This window comes from Arvicola amphibius, chromosome 8 (assembly GCF_903992535.2).
Source record: "Arvicola amphibius chromosome 8, mArvAmp1.2, whole genome shotgun sequence".
In the NCBI taxonomy this organism is placed as follows: Eukaryota; Metazoa; Chordata; class Mammalia; order Rodentia; family Cricetidae; genus Arvicola; species Arvicola amphibius.
In genome coordinates this window covers 110,163,780-110,182,514 of record NC_052054.1, presented here as the reverse complement: position 1 = coordinate 110,182,514, position 18,735 = coordinate 110,163,780, and positions in this window count along the sequence as shown.

Sequence of the window (18,735 nt, the reverse complement as noted above, 5' to 3'; positions counted from 1 at the left end):
AACCACTTTGGAAATCAGTGTGGCGGTTTCTCAGTAAATTTGGGATCAACCTACTCCAGGATCCAGCAATACCACTCTTGGGAATATACCCAAGAGATGCCCTATCATACTAAAAAAGCATTTGTTCAACTATGTTCATAGCAGCATTATTTGTAATAGCCAGAACCTGGAAACAACCTAGATGCCCCTCAATGGAAAAATGGATAAAGAAAGTTTGGAATATGTATGCATTAGAGTACTACTCAGCAGTAAAAAAAAAAAAAAACAATGATATCTTGATACAAGGTTTCTTTGTGAAACAGCCCCCACTGTACTGGAACTCACTCTTGTAGACCAGGTTGACCTTGAATTTACAGAGCTCTGCCTGCTTCTGCCTCTGGAATACTGGGATTAAAGGCATGCGCCACCACTGCCCAGCTGGGAGACTATTAATGAGGTCTCCTGGGAAGTAAATGGGTTGGTTATTAGGAATATTAAAATAAGCATTTCAGCTTCCAGCTTCCAGCCTGTCATGCTATGATCATGGAAACTATCATTTTTATCCACACAAGAGGAAAATGGGTCGAACATGGTGAAAACTCAAGGTTCTCCTTAGACCTGCCAGAGAACTAAGATCAGAGCAAACAGTTGCTCTGTGCACAGAAGAGAAAGTTGAAGCATTCATGGAATCCTAACTGAACACTCAAGGTCACAAGGATGGGCAAGAGTCAGGAGAGGAGAGAGAGCAACCAAAACAGATATTGGCAAAACACTGAATGATGCCACTTGTGGATAAGACTGTAAACAGAGACGGTACTTTTGTTTTCCGGCAAGCCCAAACTCGAATAATCACATAGAAACATATTAAATACAACCTTTTTTGGCCATTACCTCAGGCATATTTCTAGCTAGTTCTTATATCTTAAATTAACCCATTTCTATTAATCTATATATTGCCACAAAGCTATAGCTTACCAGTACTATTCTGGCATCTATCTCTTTTAGCAACTACATTGAGTCTGCCTGATCCCACCTTCTTTCTCCATTACTGCTTAGAATTCTTACCTATCTATATTCTGCCCTGCCACAGGCCAAAGCAGATTCTTTATTATCATTCTCTTTTTCATAATGAGGCCTACCCTCAGGAGAAACTTGTATAAGGTGCATGCTCACATGTGAGTGTATGCATGTGTGTGTCTGTGTGTCTCTCTGTGTGTGTATGTTGTATGTATGAATGTATGTATGCATGTGGAGGTAGCAAGACAACCTCTGTTGACTGAGTTTTCTGTCCTGCCTGGTTCCTGCAGTTGTTAAGTCCCAAAGAAATCACACAGAGGTCTACATTAACTATAAACTGATTGGCCCATTAGCTCAGGCTTCTTATTAACTCTTATAACTTATATTAACCCATTATTCTTGTCTATGCTAGCCACGTGACTCTGTGCCATATTCATCGTGGCAGTCATATCTTGCTTCTTCTGTGGCCGGATCAGGACTGCCGAAAAGGACTTTCTTCTTCCCAGAATTCTCCTGTTCTCATTGACCTGCCTCTACTTCCTGTCTGGTTGTCCAGCCTATACTTCCTGACTAGCTACTGGCCAATCAGCATTTTATTTAAAATATAATTGTCAGGACACAAACCATTGTCCCACAGCAAACCTCAGATGCCATACTGTGGGATAGCCTCCATCCTTTCTGAGATAGAGCCTCTCAGTGGTTTATGGCTCATCAGTTAGGTTAAAGGAGCTGACAAGAGAAGCCTATAAATCCTCCTGTCTCCCACTGCCACCACTAGACTTACACACACAAATCACTGTGCCTGGCTTTTTTTAAGAGAGTTCTGGCCATTGAACCCAGATACTCACTCATGTTTAGCAGCAAGCACTTGGCCAACTGAGCTATTTTAAATAGAGCTATCCTATTGAGTTTTATCAAATCCTATATGACCTGAGGAAAGGGGATAGACAACTCTGGCCCCTGAAGCAATCCTATCTCTCCAAAATGGTCTGAGTTCCTAGACCACAGATATATGGAGACTGGCCTAATCTTTAGACTATAACAAACTTTTTCAACCTGAGTGTCACATTACTGAAGGACTACATACCACACTGGCCAGAAGACAAAACAATCCAATTAAAAAAATAGGCACAATTTCTGAACAACACCATATCAAGGAAGACTCATATAGCAATAAGAAAAAGTATGCACTATCATATAAATTGTCTTCATTTGCTTAAAATCAGCAAAGCAAATGGAAACTAATTTCAAATCAGAAGAAAAGTGATATACTCCTACATGCATTTTAAAAAGGCTTAAATCCCAATGTTTGCAATGTTCATGGGGGAGTAAGGACAAGGTAAAATTTTCCACTCATTTTTTTACAAAAACCTAAGTGGACTAATGAAAGATAAAGTAGGAATAACTAAGAAATAAATGAATGGAACCAAATGCTAGAGATCAGGGAAACAGAAAAGGTGAGACTGCCTTAAAAAGAAAAACATGCAGGCACACAGAAAAGATACTAGATAGACTAAATAATAGATAGATAGATAGATAGATAGATAGATACATACATACATACATACATACATACATAGAAAGATATATAGATGGATAGATGGATGGTACCTAGATAGAAGATACAGACAGATGAGAGATAAATACTAGATAGATAGTTATAGGATGGCTAAGTTTTAACTTGAGTTTTTAAAAACATTTTTCCAATAAATAATTCTAGATTTCCTGACTTTCCTTCTTTAAATTATGTTCTTTTGCAGGGTCCTTAAGATGCACTTATTAGTGTCTTCCAATCACATTTGCTACTACACACAATGGCAGTTCACTTATTTTTAAACAGCGTGGACTATGCTCTAGACTCAATTAGCTTTATGTACTTCATCTCTGTTTGTTTATAAAATCCACTACTATAATTACTATACTACAGCGTGCCTGGAGTCTTCCTTTTTATGTCTAAAATAATAAAATCATTTGTGGGTCAGGTTCTTCCCATTGGCTACAGCAGAGAGAAATACAGTAAAACGTCTTGCGGTATGGAAGGTGCTAATTAAGCTATACATGATCGCTGCTTAGGACTGAGGCTGAGTCACTGGGAATACCAGTGCTAGGGAACGTGTGCCAAGTCTTCTGTCCTGGAGCCATCCTGGTGGATGCAGCATCTCACCTGTCTGGAATTTCAGAGGTGTGGTTCTGCCTAGAGGCCAAGGGATGGATGGATGGATCAATGGGAGGTTCTTGTCTGAAAAGAGACTGGCAATCTGCAACTAAAATACCCAGACAATAACAGCTCTACCTAGGATTTCTTCTCTTCATCCCTTATTAAGGGACATCAAGATGGTTTCATGCTTCCCCCGCCTCTTTCAAGTTGATGCCTGTCAAGGTCCCTGATCCTCAGTGCCTCTTTAACAACAGGTCAAGAGTAGATTCAGCAGGTTAGAAGAAATGAAAGCGTGCCCACAAACTGAAACATGCTGAAGAATTTTAAATTCCATACAGTGAATCCTGAAATGATTATTAACCAACTATGAAAGGAATAAGATGAAGAAAACTTGCAAGTTAGGACACAGTTTAAAGCAACATAAAGTCTTTTCTATGTGAATGTTACACATACATACATGTATATGATAATGCATTGTGTATACACATATAAATAAATACCTTTCAGACAGTATTCAGACAGATGCATGCAAACTTGAGAGTTCATTGTCATTTACAACATATTATGAATGACAGCAATAAATCAGAGGTCACAGTTGGAGGAAACCACACTACAAAGTGCTGTTGTCTCAGGAAGCCAGGCACCATTGAGGCAGGATTGTCCATAATACAAATGCCATTAGGTTGAAGACAAATCCTTTGCTTGTCATAACTTTCTCCACATGGTCTTTCCTACTACTCATTTTTCAATACCGAATGACAACTCTTCATATGTCCATGCAAAATTGAACGGCTTCTAAGGCACTTCATTTCTCTCTTTATTATTGTTAACAATAACAGTTTCTACAGCCGGGCGGTGGTGGCGCACGCCTTTAATCCCAGCACTCGGGAGGCAGAGGCAGGCGGATCTCTGTGAGTTCGAGACCAGCCTGGTCTATAAGAGCTAGTTCCAGGACAGGCTCCAAAGCCACAGAGAAACCCTGTCTCGAAAAACCAACAAACAACAACAACAAAAAAAAAACAATTTTATTTATGTGTCACACTATATAGTTCCATATGTTATATGTGTATAATGTATTTTATATGGTCTGCAAGATAATTTTATACACTGTTGTACAAATATACACAAATGGCATTGCCCATGTCAGGTGGCATCCTGTGACCTATGAGCCACCCTTACATGCAAAAATCAGCTTTGTAAATTTTATGCTTCCAAATCATATCAGAGATGGAGATGAAGAAATGAAGTTGCTCTATGCAGGGAAACATGCCCATCCTATGGTGTTAATTTCAACAGCTGTGGTCTTTATGTAAATTGTTGTTATTTCTGTCTAAGCCACAGCTAGCAGGCTGTACTCATACAACCACTGGTGCTTTTGGAGAACCCCAAGTAGCTGGTTTTTGCTCCATCGCAAACCTGGAGATAAAATTGCCTAAGCTGACAGCAGTACAATACACAAAGGCAGTGATGAGAACTTAGGGGGAAAATTGGAGAAATAATTCTATTTTCCGCCTATGTTTCCTTCCTTCTTTCTCATTTCTTTCCTTCCTTATTTCTGATAATTTCTTTATTTAAATGTCTATTTACACACCTACCATGCATATGCATGTACAAGTATGTTTGGGTGCACATACAATTGTGTTCAAATGCCTGTGCAATCCAGAGGTCAACCTCAGGGTTCATCTCCCCTTCTCGTGTGTGTCAGCAACGTTGATTTTTTTCAGACAGCATCTCTCACTAAGAACCGGGGCTTTGTCAGCAAACACCAGATTGTACCTGTCTTTGTTTCTCCATTGTTGAGTTTGCAGATGTTCATAGCCACTCGCTATTTTTTTGGGGGGGTGGGGGGGCTACAGTGAATCTGAAGTCAACCGATTTACCAGCTGAGCCAACTCTCCAGTCCATGATCTTGCAAAGAAATAAAAAGCCCTCTTTATTTCAGTGCCCAGCGACATAGCAGATATAAGCACAGGTTTAAAGCCTGGGTTTCCTCCATCAACTCGAAGTCTTCGTTTTGTCTGTGCTGCTGTTAGGTAACTCAGAACCACTCAATAGTCTATAATTAAAAGATAACATAAAGTTACATATTTCCAGGGACGACTTACAAAGTTGTGGAGTGAGGAGACTTTTCCTGCCGGTGACCTCCAGCTACCAGTATTTTTTACACTCAGATCTACATGTGGATAATATTGAACACTATGGAATTATCACCTAACAAGGATTTTGTGGCTGCTATCCCAGTATAATAATCTCCTAGTGGTATTTCTGTGTTATTGTTCTAAGTTATAATAAGGGCATATCATATATATATATACATAACATATATATACATATATGTTATGTATATATATATGTATATATATGTTATATATATATATATATGAATCTTTACCCAACACATCAAAGAACCATGCAACTCTTACACAAACAAAATGAAAATGAACCTTTATTCATGTTCAATTTAGATCCATCTCCCTTGCACATTTGTTTCATTTGGTACTTGGTGTTCTTTCAGAGACCAGCAGCATCTGAAATATATTACATCCTGATGCTATCACATCATTCCTGTATTTGCGTTGTGTCTTGTGATAAAAATCACAATGCCTTATTATAGTTGTTTCTTTGTCCTCTCTCAGAAAGACCTGAGGTACAATGTTGGATTCTTGACCAATAGAAGCAATTGACTTTTGTGCTTTAAGAAACAAAAGACACAAAGTACCAATGTCAGGCTTTCATAATCACAATCTAGTTCAAAATTATAGTAAGAGTTTCATATTATGAGATCAATTTTATCTGATTCATTCTTTGAGATAATGTCTGATAGATCCCGTATTGAAATCACTGTAAAGTCAACATAGGCCTTAAAATCCTGATCTTTCTGCCTCTATTTCCCAGGGCACTACAGAGTTGTTTCACACCTGCACATGCATTTATGTGGCACTGGAGATGAAACGCAGAGTTTTGTGATGATAGACAAGCTTCTACTTCATGAGTTATGTGTCCGTTTTATAGTTTAAAATATGGTATTGCTTGCTAAGCACATAAAAGGTGCATATTCAAAAGAAGACAAAGAAAAGTAAAGGAATTTTTAAAACAAAAACTGTTTCCAATTTATGAATTAATATATTTAGAAAAAAATAAGCTCTCTCTGAAGGAATATGATATCCCTTGACATATTTGACTATGCTTAGAGTACCAGATATGAGTTCCATGGCTCGACAAGCATCTTGGATGGGAAACAGAAAGTCTGTAAGAACCAAAATATAGAGAGAAGTACTATGAAATGATGGTCCTTGGAAAATACATGCTTGTTACACACAAACAGGGCAACTGAGAAGTCAAGCCAGTTAAAAGTTACAACATGGATCAGGAAGGAACTTCCAATTCCTGACCCCAGTTGTAGAATATGTGATCACACTCTGAATCCTAATATTTCGTTATTTATTGGAAAAACCTGTCTCTAGTTGTGGTAGAGCTCAGCCATAGCACACACTTTTAGTCTAAGAACTTTCTGCTTGAATATTGTGAACAGGATGAAATAATGTCAGTCATAAAAGAAGAGGTGGAGTGAGCAACCACTTGACAGGAAGTGAACATGGGGAAAAAAGCTACCTACAGAGAGTAAGAGGGGTCAGAAACATGGATAGAGATACACACAGGAAGTAGAAGGGAGGGACACTGAGTTTGGGTTTTTGTTTCAGATGAAGTAGGAGAAGAATTCTTTTCAGGGACGACAGCAGAAGGGGAAGGTAAGCTAAGCTAACCAGTTCTCTGTCTTTCTGAGCTAGCAGGCTTTCACCCCAGCATCTGGCTTCTGGGTCTTTATTGGTAAAACCAAACAATTGAGATTTTGCTAAAAACTATACATCCCTAGCTGAGAAGCTGTTGGCACTTGATAGCTTTAGATGGAGGGATAGTCAATTTTCTTTGGAGATGGGATGGTCATAGGTAGACTGACCGTTTCTGAGAAGACGACTTCCCATTCATCCATATACCAGCGGCACTAATTGGACTCAGTGTGTTATTACGAAAAGAAAAAGGGCATGATTGGGAGGGATACGTTTTGTGGGAGAGAACTGGGGGAGTTGGACATAAGGAGTAAGTGGTGATATATGACAAAGATACATTTATAAATGCTTCAAAGAATAAAAACTAAAAAAATACACAAATGAAAATAAGAAAATCTGAATCCAGTGGATAATGTCAAGATAACTCGAGAACAAATTGTAAATCAAAACTAGAATCTGGAAGCCCATGAAAAACTACTTGGATTTATCACTTCTCAGAAGTCTCTTCTCCTTTTTTCTTCTTTTTGGCACTTATCATTTGTTATTTATCATTCTGCCTTTGATAAGCATAGAGCTTCATAACAAAAAACATAGTATTTGAGTCCAACAGTACCCTGATTAGATAGCCAAAATAAATACTGTACTTTGGGTGGTTTAACACTGAAACTTATTTAACTCTGTTCTGAGGACTCAAAAATCCATGATCAAGATATTGTTAGACTATTTTTTTCCTCACTAAATGATCTCTTTATGACTTGTAGACATCTGCCTTCTTACAATGTCCTCACAGACGGAGCAAAAGAAAGAGAAAGCAAGTTTGGGTATACATATTCTTCATTAATAATAAGATCATTATTCACAAAGCATTGGTCACTTTCCTTAGTCACCTTCATGACATTGCTTAAGCCTAATTACTTCCCAAAGCTCCTTTTTCACATGTTGTCTTATTTGAGATAAGATCCCCACATATGAATTCTTAATAGAAACAATTCAGTTGGCAGCAGTCTCTTGTTTAATCAAGCAACACACCCATCCATTAATGAAATTGTCTAGTGAATGTTTACAATGACACACACAGTGTCAGCTATTGCCTGTGATCACTGTAAGTCCTGTGAACACACATTGATACACACAGCAATCTCAAGGCAGTTACTGTAATAAACCTTACTTTTCAGAGAGGGGAAAAGTAAGAGAGAAGTTTGGGAGTTTCATTTAGCATCTAGAGTTAGCAAGTGCGAGGGACTGGCTTTAAATTGAACTAAAACATCTTTCAAACCAGATAAGTTTAAAACTGCCAACATAGGGCAAGAGCCCTCTTATATTGTCTGCCCTTAAGCCCAAGTGTTACTACTTCTCAGTTGCTATTTGGTCATCTTACCGAAGTCTGTCTGGAATGCTCAGTATCTTATGAAATCACTTTCTTTGCTTTCTTGTTTGCTGATCTCTGCATTGTCTTCTCAACTACTTCTCATTTTCTCTCTCTTGTTTTCGTTCTCTTCTCGTTCCTTCATAACTTTCCCTTCTCATCTAACATGCCCCATTTTCAAAGACTCCTATGAGTTCTAAATCTTCTCTTTCTTGAATGTATTTTTTTTCTTTTGCTAGAACTTCAAAAACCAACTCATCCTTTTAGTGTTTGAATTACTGGATTTTCTCACCTGTCTCAAAACCTCCTATGACTCCAGGTCAGATCGCAGCTCTGCATAAATGAACTTACATTTAGGTGACTGACCTTGTGAGTCTTATGTCAAAAGTTTTCTGACTCTTGCCATCATACTCAGTCATGAACTTCAGCTTTGTTGTATATATCCTATTATCTACACAAAACTACATTATTCCCTCAAAAAGAAGATCAAATAACATAGTTATGAAGGCTGATATATATATGTATTATATATATATATATACATATATATATATAATGTTCTATGAAAAAGTAATTAGAATGCCTAAAATGCCTAAAGTAAAATTCATTCTTAAGTATTATAATTTGTCTACCACTATTTTTATTGTCTACCCCAAAACAAAATTTACTATTGCCGCACCCCCACCCCCGCCCGTCTGCTCTCTATGTGCTAGAATCCAGTTCTAGCTGGAAGAGCAGCTGAAGGCCAGGACTCAATTGGTCCCAAGATACTACCACTCTTCACATTGTTTTCACTCATTCATGTATCCATTTGCTCAATTATTTAGCCAATAAGCATATGTTTTTCCAGCACCTACCATATCTGATTCTGTAAATATTATGATGTTTAAGATGATTGGGAAATATGAATATAAAATATCCTGACTTGACACTCCAAAAATGCAGACAAACAAACAAAAACAACAGCAAAACGGAAAAAAAAACCAACCCAACCTTATATTGGAATGGAATTTGGCAGATGAATGCACAGAAAATTCCATGAGGCAAAAAACCCATCCTTATATTGAAATGGAATTTGGCAGATGAATGCACAGAAAATTCCATGAGGCAATAACAAAATATCAATCTTAAAAACATTCAAGGCTCTAGGTTAAGGGCCCATGTAACTCTCCTCCCATGCACAACTTTCCTCTATAAACAATAGTCTTCTGGTTTGAAGAAAATTAAGAAAGTTCCCTCACACAGAGACTAACTTGCTCAAGAAGCTACGGTAATATTCTGGTACTCATTTATTCGTGATGAGTGATGATTTTCTAATTGTGGCTAAGAAGCTTGAGCTCGAAGGCAACAAAAATTTATGTCCTTGACCCTCATTGGTAGCATGGTAGGATTTAGATACCAAGCTCTTGATGGTAAAGACTGATGTTTTTTATCAGAGCTGGGATGTTTGTGTCTTTTAGAGGCATTACATGTTCAAGGATGCATCCTACAGAGCACATGGCTGTTTAGACATATTCCAAGGGAGGCAGTGACAGCTATTTTGCCTGGGGCAAGTCAGTATGCTTTTTATTTTAAAGGCTTATCCTAATTTTTAATTATGTGTATGTGTGTATGTGTCAGAGGTTTGTGAAGGTGCCCTCAGAGACTCCAAGATGGCTTTGAATCCCCTGATGCTGGAATTACAGGAGGTTGTGAATCATTGGGATGTGGGTGCTGACCCAAACTTTGGTTACTCGAGAGAGCAATACATACTCTTAACTGCTGGGACATCTCTCCAACTCCATTCTTTCTCACTTGTAAACATCAGGACAGTTTCCCCCCAGGGAATAGAAGTAACTGTAGTAAAAAGAAAAATGCTAGCCAAGCAGTTATTGTGTGCTTGCTTTGTTCTGTTTAAAAATGGATAATAATTTAGAAAGGAATGATCTTTTGTCAAAATCTAATATAGCTTAAATATGAGATTCAAAAATACTCTAATAAACCAAGTAAATGATACACACCCACTTACTGCTAGAACTGGGCTTCTTTAGTGAGATATATTTAGTAATAATTTTGTGCACTGTTTGGGAAATAAATGACTGACATGTTTAAATTGGACCCTCAGAATTTTAACTATACTTTTTAATGGAAATTTCACTGTTATGTAGTATGTCTGATTTCTTACTAGCTTGTTTGGGCTTTAATAAAAATTTTGTTAATGTCCATATCCACAAAGGATCATGTATGTAAGTCGTTAGGAAATATGCATCCTCTAGCTCACAGCAGTTCCCAGAAGCAGTTGACAAAACCATAGAGCCAAGTCAATGAAGCAGGAAGCTCTCACCTCAACCCAGAGCAGGCACTGTGGTAAGAGCTCAGCAACTAACCACAAGAAGAAATCAGTTTCTTTCTTTCATTCTGATCCCTTTAATATTTTAATGTTTTGTGTGCCATGTGTGAGTCTAAGTGTGACATGCAGATGATGGAGCACGTATGTACATATAGAGGTCAGAGGTCACCTTCCAGGAGTCAGTTCTCATCTCCTGCCTTGCTGGGGGAGAGTCTCTCTATGTTTCTGCCACTCTGTTGAGTCCAGGCTCATGGTCCTGGGACCTTCTAGGCAATTCTCCCCTCTAACTCCCTTCTGGCCATAAGAACATCAGGATTATAGATGTGAGCTACCACATCTGTGATGTGGGAGGGTCTTCTGTTTTGTGTTGATTTCATTGGTTAATAACGAAACTGCCTTGGCCATTTGATAGGCCAGCCCTTAGGTGGGTGAAGTAGATATAACAGAATGCTGGGAGGAAGAGGGAAGTGAGGCAATCACCATGCCTCTCCTCTCTGGGTCAGTCACCATGAAGCCAGCCACCAGGTCAGACATGCTGAATCTTTCCCGGTAAGCCACTACCTTGTGGTGCTATACAGATTATTAGAAATGGGTTAAGCAAGATGTGAGAGTTAGCCAGTAAGAGGCCAGAGATAATGGGCCAAGCAGTATTTAAATGAATACAATTTGTGTGTTGTCATTTCGGGGCATAAGCTAGCCAGGTGACTGGGAGCTGGGTGGCAGGAATGCAGCCCACAGCTCCTTCTACACATCTGGATTTTTGTAGGTTCTGGAGATGAAACTCAGATTGCCAGGCTTGAATACTAAGTGTTTTTACACAGTGAACCATCTCCCTAGCCCTGGCTTTTTCTTGCTTTTTTAAATATAAGAACAAAGTAAAATTTTGTGGCATTCAGCATATGTTCTTATGTAGGAAATTTAATTTCAAAAAAGACAGTGGATTTGCATTTCCCCAATGGGTAAGTATGTTGAACATTTCTTTAAGTGTTTCTTGACCATCTGAGATTATCCTGTTGAAAATTCTGTGTTTAGATCTGTACCCCATTTTTAATTGGATTTTTGCTTTCTTTTTTTGTCTAGTTTCTTAATATATATTATATATTAATATATATATGAAGTCAGTCCTCTGTCAAAACAACTCTGAGATTCCATCTGATACCAGTTAGGATGGCTAAGATCAAAAGCAAAAGTGACATGTCATGCTGAAGAGGACATGTAGTCAGGGGAACACTCCTCCACTGCTGTTGGGAGTACAAACTTGTACAACCACTTTGAAAATCAATGTGGCGGTTTCGCAGAAAATTTGGAATCAATCTACCTCAAGACCCAGCAATAATACTCTTGTGCATATATCCAAAGGAAGCTCAATCATACCACAAGAACACTTGCTCAACTATGTTCATAGCAGCTTTATTTGTACTAGTCAGAACCTGGAAGCAACTGAGGTGTCCCCCAACTAAAGAATGGAGAAAGAAAATGTGGTGTATTTACACAATGCAGTATTATTCATCTGTTAAAAACAATGACATCTTGTAATTCACAGGCAAATAGACAGAACTAGGGAAGAAAAAACATCCTGAGTGAGGTAACCCAGACCCAGAAAGACAAACACTGTATGCACTCAACTCACAAATTTATATTAGGGGCAAAATAAAAGATAACTATGTTACATCCCATAGACCCAGAGAGGGTAGGTAACAAGATGGGTTCAAAGGGGAGGCACTTGGAGCTCCCTGGAAAGGGGAAATAGAAGAGATTTTGTGGGCAGACTTGGGGCAGGTGAGGATGGGATCAGGTGGTGGGATGGAGGAAGAGACTACTGAAAGAGCTACTGGAAGTGGGGAGGGCAGTTCAGGGCATAGTAGAAACCTGGTCCAAGGAAAACTCCCATGAATCTATAAGTGTGAACCCAGCTAAAACTTTTAGCAGTAACAGGTATGTAGCCTGAATTGGCCATCTTCTGTGACCAGGCAAGACTCCCAGTGGAGAGACTGGTACAACAACTCAGCCATATAACTTTTGACCTACAGTCTGCCCTGCCTATGGGATGTTCTGGGGTAAGGATGGCATTGGGATTGTTGGAGTGACCAACCAATGACAGGCCCAGCCTGGGACCCAAGCCATGAGAGTGTGCCTGCCTTTGATACTACCTGGTGTACCGGGACTCACAGGCTGGATGACTTAGAAATCTAGAGACCTAGGGTGGAGTCAAACACAACGAGAGAAAAAGATGTCAATGTAATGATGCCTAACAATATGCACACGCATAGATTGGTTCCTAGCCCAGTTGCCTTCATGGCGACTTCATCCAGCATCTGATGGAAACAGACGCAGAGACCTACAGCCATGTATTAGGCTTATCTTGGGGAATCCTGCTGAGGAGAGGGAGGAAGGATTGTAAGAGCCAAAGCGGTCCAGGACATCACAAGAAAATCCACAAAATCAACTAACCTGGGCTGATAGAGGCTCACAGAGACTGAATCAACAACCAGGGAGACTGCATAGGACTGACCTAGGCTCTCTGCATATATGGGACAGTTGTGTAGCTTTGTCTTTTTGTGGGACTCCTAACAGTGGGCATAGGGGTTGTCTCTGACTCATTAACTGGCTTTTGGGACCCTATTCCTCATACTGGGTCACCTTGCCCAGCATTCGCACAAGGTAAGGTACATAGTCTTACTGCAGCTTGATATGCCATGTATTTTTGATATCCATGGGAAGCCTGCCCTTTTCTGAAACAAAGGAAGAGTAGAATGGGGGAAGGGGATGAACTAGGAGGCTAGAAGGGAGGGGAAACTCCAGTCCAGACATAAAATAAACAATAAATATCAAAAAACAGAGATAATGGAAACTGACTATCAAGAGAAGTTTTATTTTCCATTGCATGTATTTAAGAATTAATTCACACAAATTCTTTTTCCGTTGTATGTGTCTTTTTAAATGTGACAGGAGAAGATGATTGGCTTTAATAAAACTCTAGTAAATGGAAAGAAAGAAAATGAAAAAAATCTTTATGTACAAAGTTTAAACAAATGGGTTCAAACAGTTCAGAGCGTCAATGAGAACTAAAAAGAGCCAATTAGAAAGATGAGTGATCTCTGGTTACAACTCGTATTGCTATCACTAACTTGTTTGGTAGCTTGTTTTCTTTCTTAGATAAATAACATGCCATTACTAAAACACACACACATACACAATTCAAACACACACACAAACAGATGCAGATACACACAGGTACACACACACTCACATACACAGAGACACGTGAATACACACACACATGCAAGGACACATATGTGCACAGAGACACACATAGACACCTGCACAGTCACATAGACACATCCACACAGAGAGACACACAAGGGTACACACACACACACACACACACACACACACACACCAGTCAATCCTTCCCACATGCATGAGCATTGTCCAAGATCAAGATCCGTGGGACTTTCTGCTCTTGAGTCTTTATTTCTCATCTTCTCTTTGTCCACTCTCCAGTCTTCTCCCAGTATCCTTTGCTCTGACCTCACTGCACGTATCATGGCTAATCATTCCCACACCCGTAAATCCAGTGGAGCCCTGCCATTCCTGCTACAAAGTCCTCTTGGCTACTGACTCTTTTCATGTCCTGAGCTGAATTCGTCCTGCACCAGGTACAGTACTCTCTGTATTTCTGATGCTTAAGGAGATGTTCCACTGTCTAGTGGCCCAACACAGTAATCCATTCTCTACATTTGGATGCATCTCAACTATCCTCCACAATAAATCAATCACCCTGCATGACTTTGCAAATACTAAGACTTGCTTGCTCTATACCATTTATTTTATGTTGCTTGGGCAGATTTTGAACTCCTTGTCCTAAATGGTCTTTTTAGCCTTTTGAGTAGTTGGGACCAAGGGCATGTTCCACTATATTCAGATAAAGTGAAATTCCTTTTAAATATTACTAGATGCTGGTTAGTTTTATGCCACAAACTAGAGCCATCTGAGAGGAGGGAACCTCAACTGAGATACAGCCTTCATAAGATTAGGCTTCATAAGATCAGGCTGTAGGCATGTCTAAAGGCACATTCTTAATGAGTGACTGAGGTGGGAGGACTAAGCCTATTGCCATGGTTCATCTAGCTGGTAATCCTCAGTGCTATGGTAAAGCAAGCTGAGAAGGTTTCCAGGAACAAGCCAGTAAGCAGCATGCTTCATATTTTCATGACTTCTACATCCCCTCCTTTCTCCAGGTTCCTGCCCTATTTGAGTTCTTATCCTAACTGCATTCGATAGCGAACAAATATATGGACGTGTGAGTGACATAAACCCCCTTCTCCCCAAGTTTGTTTTGGTCACAGTGTTTCATCACCATAGTAGAAACCCCAACTAAGGCAGGGTGCCTTTGTGTGTGACTGAGGACAGGTGGGTACAATGAAGCTAGCATGCGGCTCAGAAGTCAACATTGATGACTTGCCTCCCCCCCACTTATTTGTCTCTGCCTCTGTGTAAATTAAGACAGCTGGCTTTAGAGCTTCTGATGATTCTCTCGTCTCTATTTCCCATCTCCTAGTAGGGGTACATTGGAATTATATAGATGCTTTCTCTCAGCAGGGAGACACTGAGATTATATAGTGCTTGAGATACTGCATCTGGCTTCGTGAATGGTTGCTGGTGATCAGAACTTAGTTTGTCTCACTTTCTCAGCAAGCGCTTTCACCCACTGGGTCATCTCTCCAGTCCCCATACAACTTTTAAACAACAGTTTCTGAACTGACTCCATGTGGTATTGGGAATAAAAGACCATCCTTCTGAAAACTGCCCATTGACTTATTCTCAGAACCTGCCAACATGTAACCTTGCACAGCCAAATATATTTTGCAGACATGTTCAGGGAAGGATCTTGAATTATGAGAATGCTTTGGATTCTTCAGGTAAGCCTTGTTCTTCCTGCATCTTTGAAAACGGAGAACAGTTTCTGCAACTGCCAATAAGTAATCAAAAGTCACAAGCATTCCCATCATGGGCAGGACCAGGGAAGCAGAAGGGAGTCTAAACTTCTAATGAGATCAAATCTGTTATTTGTTTCTAACCACTACTTCACATAGTTTTTAATGTCACCCTGACTCAGGGACTTCTCAGGGCTTTTCTTTTCTCCTGATTTAGAATCCTTTTCTCCCTGGCCTTTAATCACTGTTCCAACTGCTTCCTAGCATCCAAATACATTTCTTCTCTGTCTCTTTCCTCCATTCATATAGACTAAATGCCTTTTATTGTTAATAGTCTCTTAAAGTCTCTTAAGAGGTGGGGAGAAGGGGATAGCATGTTCAGTCTGCTCTCTCTAAACACAATCCTAACATCCTCAACTTTCTTTCTTTTCTAGGTCCTTTAAGAACACCAGCTGGCTCCCCACCACTCCCTTCTTTCCTGTACATCCTCTTAACTCAAGGCTCTGTGAAATCAGAGAAAAGAAGTGAGTGTAATTTTATAGTCTAACATTTAAATCACATACTGAAGACTTGTATAAAACACAATACTTAAAATAATATCTTTGGGGAAACAAAAAGAATCCAAAACATCTGCTCCTCCAGAGAAGTTGAAAAATCAAAGCAGCATTTAACGGAACACAATTTTAATTTAGATGAACGAAGCCCTCCTGCTTTCTCGTTTGTAAAGAGGCCCAAGGAATTCAGTTTTGAGCTGGAAATTTAAAGTCAAAGGTAAAAATTCTAAATCTGACTGCAGTTTATCATTACTATTTCTTTATCATCATAATGTACAGTGTGTGTGTGTGTGTGTGTGTGTGTGTGTGTGTGTGTGTGTGTGATCATCCCTCACTCTTTGGAAAGGATCCAGACTTAAAATATGTGTGTTTAAAGCACTTGCGTTCTTGTCTAAAATGCAAACTCTGGTTTCTTTTTTAACATCTGCAGGATTATTTAATACTTCTCCTTTCCTCATTTTTTGTCCTCCTGGGGAGATGTGGAGAGAATTAGGATACAAAAACAAAGCCGGAGCAGGGAGAGCAGAGAGGGAGGAAGAGAGGATCCTTTTTTAAAGTATAAACCGAAATTTCTCAAACCCTTCCCCCTTGTTGGTTCTAAAATTTTTTAGGATAATCTCAACTTTTATTCAAGTATTTCTTTTGGCTCCATTCAAAACTGTTTTTGCTGTGACACTCTTGGCTCTAAGGTAGAAATGTGTTCAATATAAGCATTTAGTCATAAATTATAAATTTTAAAAAAAGTGTAAAACCAATTCTAAATTACTTCTAAGGTCACTCTGCTGTTTGAGCCAATAGTCCTTGGATGAAATAACAATATAGTTATTGTCACAAGAAACATTTTTTCAATGTGAAATTCCCACAACAAAACCATCTTTCTCCAAGGAACAGTCAATAGTTTGATGATACATAATATAGATATATGTATGTGGGTACATCTACCTACATATTTATGTATGAAATAATAGGGAAAATCTGGTTATGTTTTTAAATACAGGTTTAAAATATTGTCAATATCATTCTATCAACAAGAACCAAAGTTTCTAAAGAATTATTTTTAAATTTAAAATATTACAAATCTTGAATGGAAAATATTCTTGGAGTTTAGTTTGAGAATAAAAAAGAAATAAACAAGCATTACAACAATTTTTAAGTTATTTGTGGGCAATTACAAATGGCATTTACTGGAATCTCAGGCTTCAACAAATCCCTGTTTTGTGTATAATGTTGCATAGAACATTAATCTGACATTTCTGCAAAATTAAAAGAGTCAGATACGATTAGTTTGACAAAGCGAAAATGAAAACATTTTGACCTATTTATAGCTTGTCCAAAAGATGTTGATTAGAAGGATACGTCAAGACACACTATAATTCAAGGACACAACTAATACCCTGCCATTCATTTTAGCCTGGGTTCAGTAAAGTTTTGGCAGAAGGGATAGCAAATTGAACTTTGTGCTACCTTATGTAGTAATACAAATATAAAAGGAGCCTTATAAGTTGGCTCAGACAGAACAGTATTAACCAGGATTCTTCACAAAAATATAACAACAATGTGTGTATTGACATATATATATATGTATATTATCACATATATGTATATGATATGTATATACAGTATATGTATATAGATAAATGATATGCATATATCATATGTGTGTATGTAAATATCCATGACACACACATATATAATTATTTAGAGTTTCTATTGATATGATGAAACATCATGACCAGAAGCACTTGGAGGGAGAAAGTATTGTCATTATCCTTCACTGAGGGATGTCAGGATAGGAACTCAAGCAAGGCAGGAACCCAGAGTCAAGATTGATGCAGAGGCCATGAAGGGGTGCTGCTTTCTGGTTTATTCTCCTTGGCTTGCTCAGTCTGCTTTCTTATAACATCCAAGACCACCTACAAAGGGTTGGACAGTACCCCATCAATTGTCAATTAAAAAAAATGTTCTACGGGCTTTTCTTGATCTTTTAGAAGCATTTTCTTGATTGAAGTCTTCTTGTAGAAGACTCTAGATCAGCAGTTCTCAACCTGTGTGTTGTAACCACTGCAAAACACATATTTCCAATGGTCTTAGGAACTGAGATACAGATCAGTAGCAAAATTACAGTTATAAAGTGTCAATGAAAATAACTTTATGGTTGGGGATTCCTAAGACCATTGGAAAATGCTTATTTCATGACCCCACATATTGAGAACCGCTGCTCTAGATTGTGTCAAGCAGACATAAAACTAGACAGCACATATATAAACACACACACATGTGTAAGAATCTACACAGAGAGGAGGAGTCATTAATTACTGGGGATGGCTCATGAAGCTATGGACACTGACAGTTGCCACAGCAAATTGTCTTCAACCTGAAGACTCTCCATGCCAATGGTATATATGGTTAGACCAAGCCTAGCATCCTCAGATCGGGTAAGCCAGTGGTACAATTCAACCTATGAGCAAAGGCTGGAGAATCTAGGGATGGTTTCATGTACATTGTAAAGTCCAAAGACTAAAGATATTCAGGTTCAGGGGTCAAGGTCAGGTGACACCAGAAGAGATTTTTTTTCACTACTCCTTGCCTAGTGCCTCTGCACATTGA